General features: G+C 32.8%; 2 non-coding genes across 2 annotated transcripts; both read left to right on the plus strand.

Moving 5' to 3' along the window:
* Nucleotides 1-164, plus strand: LOC119878216. Its single transcript, XR_005386702.1, has one exon. It is a non-coding gene; the product is annotated as a U1 spliceosomal RNA (small nuclear RNA).
* Nucleotides 165-4,475: 4,311 nt separating this feature from the next.
* LOC119878217 lies at nucleotides 4,476-4,638 on the plus strand. Its single transcript, XR_005386703.1, has one exon. It is a non-coding gene; the product is annotated as a U1 spliceosomal RNA (small nuclear RNA).
* Nucleotides 4,639-8,917: the final 4,279 nt, after the last annotated feature.

Consider the following 8,917-nt stretch of genomic DNA (forward strand, 5'->3'; position numbering starts at 1 on the left):
ATACTTACCTGGCAGGGGAGATACCATGATCACGAAGGTGGTTTTCCCAGGGCGAGGCTTATCCATTGCACTCCGGATGTGCTGACCCCTGCGATTTCCCCAAATGTGGGAAACTCGACTGCATAATTTGTGGTAGTGGGGGACTGCGTTCGCGCTTTCCCCTGGTGATTCTGGTGGCTAAGATCAGACCTCGTTTCTGGCTGCGTGCGCCTCGGAGGCCCTCGTGAGCTATTCTTTGACTTTCTTGTGGTTACGGCTTGGCCTTCGGGGCTTTTCGCGTGTCATCCGTCCCCGTGTCGTCCTTATGACCGCTCACGTCGGTGCTCACTTTCGGTTGTATCTGTATGTGGCGAGGAGTTTCCTTACTTGGGACGCCTCGGTGCTTGAGCGGTGACCGGCTCTCTCAGCAATAAAGAAATAATATCCTTTAAAAAAAAAAAAAAAAAAAAGATCGAATCGAAATGAATCAATTCGAAAAGAATCAAATCGAATCGAATCGAAAAGAATCGAATCGAAAAGAATTGAATTGAAAAGAATCGAATTGAATCGAATTGAAAAGACTCGAATCGAATTAAAAGAATCGAATCGAATCGAAAAGAATCGAATCGAATCGGAAAGAATTGAATTGGAATGAATCGATTTGAATCGAATTGAAAAGAATCGAATCGAAAAAATCGAATCGAAAAGAACTGAGTTGAGTTGAATCGAATCGAAAAGATTCGAATCGAATCGTGTCGAATCAAAAAGATGGAATCGAAACGAATCGAATCGAATCGAATCGAAAAGAATCGAATAGATAGCAAAAGAATCAAATCGAATAGAAAAGAATTTGAATCGAATTGAAACGATTCGAAAAACATCGAAACTAATCGAATCATCGAATGGAAAAGAATCGAATCGAATCAAAAAGAATCGAAACGAACTGAATCGAAAGAATCGAATCGAACAGAATCGAAAAGAATTGAATCGTGATGTAACAAATCGAATCCAAATGATCGAATCAAGCCAAGTCGAAAAGAATTGAATCGAAAAGAATCGAATCAAAATGAAAAGAATCGAATAGAATCGAATTGAAAATAATCGAATTGAACCGAATCAAATAGAATAGAATCGAACAGAATTGAATCGAATGAAAAGAATCTTATCGAATCGATTCGAAAAGAATTGAATCGAATCGAATGGAGAAGAATCAAATCAAATGGAATCGAAAAGAATCGAATCAAAGAGAATCTAATCGAAACGAAAAGAATCAATCGAATCGAAAAGAATCGAATCGAAACGAAAAGTGTCGAATCGAATCGAATCGAAAAGAATCGAATCGAACCGAAAAGAATCAAATCGAATCGAAAAGAATCGAATTGAATGAATCGTAATGAAAAGAATCGAATATCGAATCGAAAACAATTGAATCGAATGCAATCAAATCGAAAAGAATCGAATCGAATTGAAAAGAATCAAATCGAATTGATTGAATCGAAAAGAATCGAAGATCGAATCGCATCGAATCGAAAATAATAGAATTGAATAAAAATAATCGAATCGAATTGAGAATAATTGGAATTGAATTATCGAATCGATAATCCGAATCGAAACTAATCGAATCGAATCAAATCGATTCGAAAAAATCGAATCAGATTGCAACGAAATCGAATCATATTGAATTGATTTGAATTGAAATGAATCGAATCTAATCAAATCAAAAAGAATCGAATCCAAAGAATCGAATTGTAGAAAATCAAATCAAAACAAAAAGATTCAAATCGAAACGAATCAAATTGAAAAGAATCGAATCGAATCGAATCGAAAAGAATCGAATCGAATCGAAAGAATCGAATAGAAAAGAATCGTATCGAATCAAATCTAAAAGAATCGAATCGAATCGAATAAAAAGAATCGAATCGAATTGATTCGCATCGAAAAGAATCGAATCGTATCGAATCGAAAAGAATCGAATCTATTCGAATCGAATGGAATTGAATCAAAAAAGAATCGAATCGAATTGAAACGAAAGAATCGAATAGATTCGAATTGAAACAAATCGAAAAAAATCAAAACGAATCAAATCACATCGAGTGGGAAAAGAATCGAATCAAATAGAAAAGAATCGAATTGAATCGAACTGAATCGAAAAGAATCGAATAGATCAAATCAAAAAGAATCGAATCGATTCGAGATGAACCGAGTAGAATCGAGTCGAAGTGAAAAGAATTGAATCGAATCGAATCGAAAAGAATCTAATCGAAACGAAAAGAATCGAATCGAAGAGAATCTAATCGAAATGAAAAGAATCAAATCGAATCGAAAAGAATCGAATCGAAACGAAAACTGTCGAATCGAATCGAATCGAAAAGAATCGAGTTGAATAGAAAAGAATTCGAATCGAATAAAATCGATAAGATTTGAATCAAATCCAATAGAATCGAAAGATTCGAATCGAATTGAAAAGAAACGAACCGAAGTGAAAAGAATCGAATCGAATCGAAAGAATCAAATCGAAAAAAAAATCGAATCGAAATTAAAAGAATCGAATCGAATCAAAGCATAAAGAATCGAATCTAATTGAATCGAAAGAATCGAATTGAATCAAATAGAGAAGAATCTAATGGTAAGGAATCGAATCGAAAAGAATCCAATTGTATTGAATCGAATCGAAAAGAAATGAATTGAATAGATTATAAAAGAATCGAATCGAAAGGAATCGACTCGAAACGTAAAGAATCGAATCGAAAAAATTGAATAGAATCAAAAAGAATTGAATAGAAATGAATCGAATCGAAATGAAAAGAATTGAATCGAATCGAATCGAAAACAATCGAATAAAAAAGAATCGAATTGAAACAAAAGAATCGCATTGTATTTAATCGAATCAAAAAATCTAATTGAATCGAATCGAAAAGAATCGATTTGAAAAGAATCTAATCGAATTGATAGAAAATTGAATCGAATCGAAAACAATCGAATCGAATCGATGGAAAAGAATCGAATTGTATGGAAACGAATCGAAAAGAATCTAATTGAGTAGAAAAGAATCAAATCAAATTTAATGGAATCAAAAAGAACCGAATAGCATCGAATTGAATCGAATCGAAAAGAATCGAAACGAATTGAATCGAAAAGCATTGAGTCGAATCAAATCGAAAAGAATCGAATCGTATCAAATTGAAAGAATCGAATCGATCTGAAAAGAATTGAATCGAATTGAATCGAATCGAAAAGAATCAAATTGAAACGAAAAGAATCAAATCGAATAGCAAAGAATCGAATCGAAACGAATCGATTTGAAAAGAGCCGAATCGAATCGAATTGAATGAAATATTCGAATCGAATCGAAAAGAATCTAATCTAATGAAATCCAAAAGAATCAAATCGAAACAAATAGAATCAAACCGAATGGAATTGAATCGAAAAGAGTCGATTCGAATCAAATTGGAATGAAAAGAATTGAATCGAATCGAATAAAAAACAAGTGAATCGAATAGAATAGAAAAGAAGAGAATCGAAACGAAAAGAATCAAATTGAATCGAAAGGAATCGAATCGAAAAGAATCGAATCAAAGAGAAAAGACTCGAATCGAATGGAAAAGAATAGAATCAAAAGAATCGAATTGAAACAAAAAGAATCGAATTGAATTGAATCGAAAAGAATCGAATGGAATCGAATCGAAAAGAATCGAATTGAATTAAATCGAAGAGAATCGAATTGAATTGAATCGAAGAGAATCGAATCGAATAGAAAAGAATCAAATCGAAATGAATCGATTTGAAAGGAAAAGAATCGAATCGAATCAAATTGAATGAAAAGAATTGAATCGAATCAAAAAGAATTGAATCAAAAAGAATCAAACCGAAACAAAAAGAATCAAACCGAATTGAAAAGAATCTAACTGAATAGAATCGAAAAGAATCGACGTACCGAATCGAATCCAATCGAAAAAAATCTAATCGTATCAAATCGAATCGAAAAGAATTGAAATGAATAGAATAGAAAAGATTCGAATCAAATCAAAAACAATCAAATCGAGTAATATCGAATCGAAAAGAATCGAATCGAAAAGAATCGAATCGAATGGAAAAGAATTGAATCAAAAAGAATTGATTCAAATCAAAAAGAATCGAATTGATTCGAATCGAAAAGACTCGAATCGAAAAGAATCGAAAAGAATCGAATCGAATCAAAAAGGATCGAATCGCAAAGAACCGAATCTAAAGAAAAGGAATCGAATCCAATCGAAACGAATAGAATCGAAAAGAATCGATTTGAATCGAATGAAAAGAATCGTATCGAATCAAATCGAAAAAAATCAAATGGAATCGAATCGAATCGTATCGAAAAGAATCAATCAAATGAAAGAATCGAATCGAATAGAAAAGAATCGAATTGATTGGAATCGACTCGAAAACAATCTAATTGAATTGAAAGGAATCGAATCAAATTTAATGGAATCGACAAGAATCGTATCAAATCAAAAAGATCGATACTTACCTGGCAGGGGAGATACCATGATCACGAAGGTGGTTTTCCCAGGGCGAGGCTTATCCATTGCACTCCGGATGTGCTGACCCCTGCGATTCCCCAAATGTGGGAAACTCGACTGCATAATTTGTGGTAGTGGGGGACTGCGTTCGCGCTTTCCCCATGGTGATTCTGGTGGGCTAAGATCAGACCTCGTTTCTGGCTGCGTGCGCCTCGGAGGCCTCGTGAGCTATTCTTTGACTTTCTTGTGGTTACGGCTTGGCCTTCGGGGCTTTTCGCGTGTCATCCGTCCCCGTGTCGTCCTTATGACCGCTCACGTCGGTGCTCACTTTCGGTTGTATCTGTATGTGGCGAGGAGTTTCCTTACTTGGGACGCCTCGGTGCTTGAGCGGTGACCGGCTCTCTCAGCAATAAAGAAATAATATCCTTTAAAAAAAAAAAAAAAAAGATCGAATCGAAATGAATCAATTCGAAAAGAATCAAATCGAATCGAATCGAAAAGAATCGAATCGAAAAGAATTGAATTGAAAAGAATCGAATTGAATCGAATTGAAAAGACTCGAATCGAATTAAAAGAATCGAATCGAATCGAAAAGAATCGAATCGAATCGGAAAGAATTGAATTGGAATGAATCGATTTGAATCGAATTGAAAAGAATCGAATCGAAAAAATCGAATCGAAAAGAACTGAGTTGAGTTGAATCGAATCGAAAGATTCGAATCGAATCGTGTCGAATCAAAAAGATGGAATCGAAACGAATCGAATCGAATCGAATCGAAAAGAATCGAATAGATAGCAAAGAATCAAATCGAATAGAAAAGAATTTGAATCGAATTGAAACTATTCGAAAACATCGAAACTAATCGAATCATCGAATGGAAAGAATCGAATCGAATCAAAAGAATCGAAACGAACTGAATCGAAAGAATCGAATCGAACAGATCGAAAAGAATTGAATCGTGATGTAACAAATCGAATCCAAATGATCGAATCAAGCCAGGTCGAAAAGAATTGAATCGAAAGAATCGAATCAAATTGAAAGAATCGAATAGAATCGAATTGAAAATAATCGAATTGAACCGAATCAAATAGAATAGAATCGAACAGAATTGAATCGAATGAAAAGAATCTTATCGAATCGATTCGAAAAGAATTGAATCGAATGGAGAAGAATCAAATCAAATGGAATCGAAAAGAATCGAATCAAAGAGAATCTAATCGAAACGAAAAGAATCAATCGAATCGAAAAGAATCGAATCGAAACGAAAAGTGTCGAATCGAATCGAATCGAAAAGAATCGAATCGAACCGAAAAGAATCAAATCGAATCGAAAAGAATCGAATTGAATTGAATCGTAATGAAAAGAATCGAATCGAATCGAAAGAATCAAATCGAATCGAAAACAATTGAATCGAATGCAATCAAATCGAAAAGAATCGAATCGAATTGAAAAGAATCAAATCGAATTGATTGAATCGAAAAGAATCGAATCGAATCGAATCGCATCGAATCGAAAATAATAGAATTGAATAAAAATAATCGAATCGAATTGAGAATAATTGGAATTGAATTGAATTCGATAATCGAATCGAAACTAATCGAATCGAATCAAATCGATTCGAAAAAATCGAATCAGATTGCAACGAATCGATCATATTGAATTGATTTGAATTGAAATGAATCGAATCTAATCAAATCAAAAAGAAATCGAATCCAAAGAATCGAATTGTAGAAAATCAAACTCAAAACAAAAAGATTCAAATCGCAACGAATCAAAATTGAAAAGAATCGAATCGAATCGAATCGAAAAGAATCGAATCGAATCGAAAAGAATCGAATAGAAAAGAATCGTATCGAATCAAATCTAAAAGAATCGAATCGAATCGAATAAAAAGAATCGAATCGAATTGATTCGCATCGAAAAGAATCGAATCGTATCGAATCGAAAAGAATCGAATCTATTCGAATCGAATGGAATTGAATCAAAAAGAATCGAATCGAATTGAAACGAAAAGAATCGAATAGATTCGAATTGAAACAAATCGAAAAAAACCAAAACGAATCAAATCACATCGAGTGGAAAAAGAATCGAATCAAATAGAAAAGAATCGAATTGAATCGAACTGAATCGAAAAGAATCGAATAGATCAAATCAAAAAGAATCGAATCGATTCGAGATGAACCGAGTAGAATCGAGTCGAAGTGAAAAGAATTGAATCGAATCGAATCGAAAAAGAATCTAATCGAAACGAAAAGAATCGAATCGAAGAGAATCTAATCGAAATGAAAAGAATCAAATCGATCGAAAAGAATCGAATCGAAACGAAAACTGTCGAATCGAATCGAATCGAAAAGAATCGAGTTGAATAGAAAAGAATTGAATCGAATAAAATCGATAAGATTTGAATCAAATCCAATAGAATCGAAAAGATTCGAATCGAATTGAAAAGAAACGAACCGAAGTGAAAAGAATCGAATCGAATCGAAAGAATCAAATCGAAAAAAAATCGAATCGAAATTAAAAGAATCGAATCGAATCAAAGCATAAAGAATCGAATCTAATTGAATCGAAAGAATCGAATTGAATCAAATAGAGAAGAATCTAATGGTAAGGAATCGAATCGAAAAGAATCCAATTGTATTGAATCGAATCGAAAAGAAATGAATTGAATAGATTATAAAAGAATCGAATCGAAAGGAATCGACTCGAAACGTAAAGAATCGAATCGAAAAAATTGAATAGAATCAAAAAGAATTGAATAGAAATGAATCGAATCGAATCGAAAACAATCGAATAAAAAAGAATCGAATTGAAACAAAAGAATCGCATTGTATTTAATCGAATCAAAAAATCTAATTGAATCGAATCGAAAAGAATCGATTTGAAAAGAATCTAATCGAATTGATAGAAAATTGAATCGAATCGAAAACAATCGAATCGAATCGAATCGAAAAGAATCGAATTGTATGGAAACGAATCGAAAAGAATCTAATTGAGTAGAAAAGAATCAAATCAAATTTAATGGAATCGAAAAGAACCGAATAGCATCGAATTGAATCGAATCGAAAAGAATCGAAACGAATTGAATCGAAAAGCATTGAGTCGAATCAAATCGAAAAGAATCGAATCGTATCAAATTGAAAAGAATCGAATCGATCTGAAAGAATTGAATCGAATTGAATCGAATCGAAAAGAATCAAATTGAAACGAAAAGAATCAAATCGAATAGCAAAGAATCGAATCGAAACGAATCGATTTGAAAAGAGCCGAATCGAATCGAATTGAATGAAATATTCGAATCGAATCGAAAAGAATCTAATCTAATGAAATCCAAAAGAATCAAATCGAAACAAATAGAATCAAACCGAATGGAATTGAATCGAAAAGAGTCGATTCGAATCAAATTGGAATGAAAAGAATTGAATCGAATCGAATAAAAAACAAGTGAATCGAATAGAATAGAAAGAAGAGAATCGAAACGAAAAGAATCAAATTGAATCGAAAGGAATCGAATCGAAAAGAATCGAATCAAAGAGAAAAGACTCGAATCGAATGGAAAAGAATAGAATCAAAAGAATCGAATTGAAACAAAAAGAATCGAATTGAATTGAATCGAAAAGAATCGAATGGAATCGAATCGAAAAGAATCGAATTGAATTAAATCGAAGAGAATCGAATTGAATTGAATCGAAGAGAATCGAATCGAATAGAAAAGAATCAAATCGAAATGAATCGATTTGAAAGGAAAAGAATCGAATCGAATCAAATTGAATGAAAAGAATTGAATCGAATCAAAAAGAATTGAATCAAAAGAATCAAACCGAAACAAAAGAATCAAACCGAATTGAAAAGAATCTAACTGAATAGAATCGAAAAGAATCGACGTACCGAATCGAATCCAATCGAAAAAAATCTAATCGTATCAAATCGAATCGAAAAGAATTGAAATGAATAGAATAGAAAAGATTCGAATCAAATCAAAAACAATCAAATCGAGTAATATCGAATCGAAAAAAATCGAATCGAAAAGAATCGAATCGAATGGAAAAGAATTGAATCAAAAAGAATTGATTCAAATCAAAAGAATCGAATTGATTCGAATCGAAAAGACTCGAATCGAAAAGAATCGAAAAGAATCGAACGAATCAAAAAGGATCGAATCGCAAAGAACCGAATCTAAAGAAAAGGAATCGAATCCAATCGAAACGAATAGAATCGAAAAAGAATCGATTTGAATCGAAATGAAAAGAATCGTATCGAATCAAATCGAAAAAAAATCAAATGGAATCGAATCGTATCGAAAAGAATCAAATCAAATGAAAAGAATCGAATCGAATAGAAAAAGAATCGAATTGATTGGAATCGACTCGAAAACAATCTAATTGAATTGAAAGGAATCGAATCAAATTTAATGGAATCGACAAGAATCGTATCAAATCAA

Source organism: Canis lupus, unplaced genomic scaffold (genome assembly GCF_011100685.1).
Source record: "Canis lupus familiaris isolate Mischka breed German Shepherd unplaced genomic scaffold, alternate assembly UU_Cfam_GSD_1.0 chrUn_S1240H1416, whole genome shotgun sequence".
NCBI classification, from domain to species: Eukaryota; Metazoa; Chordata; class Mammalia; order Carnivora; family Canidae; genus Canis; species Canis lupus.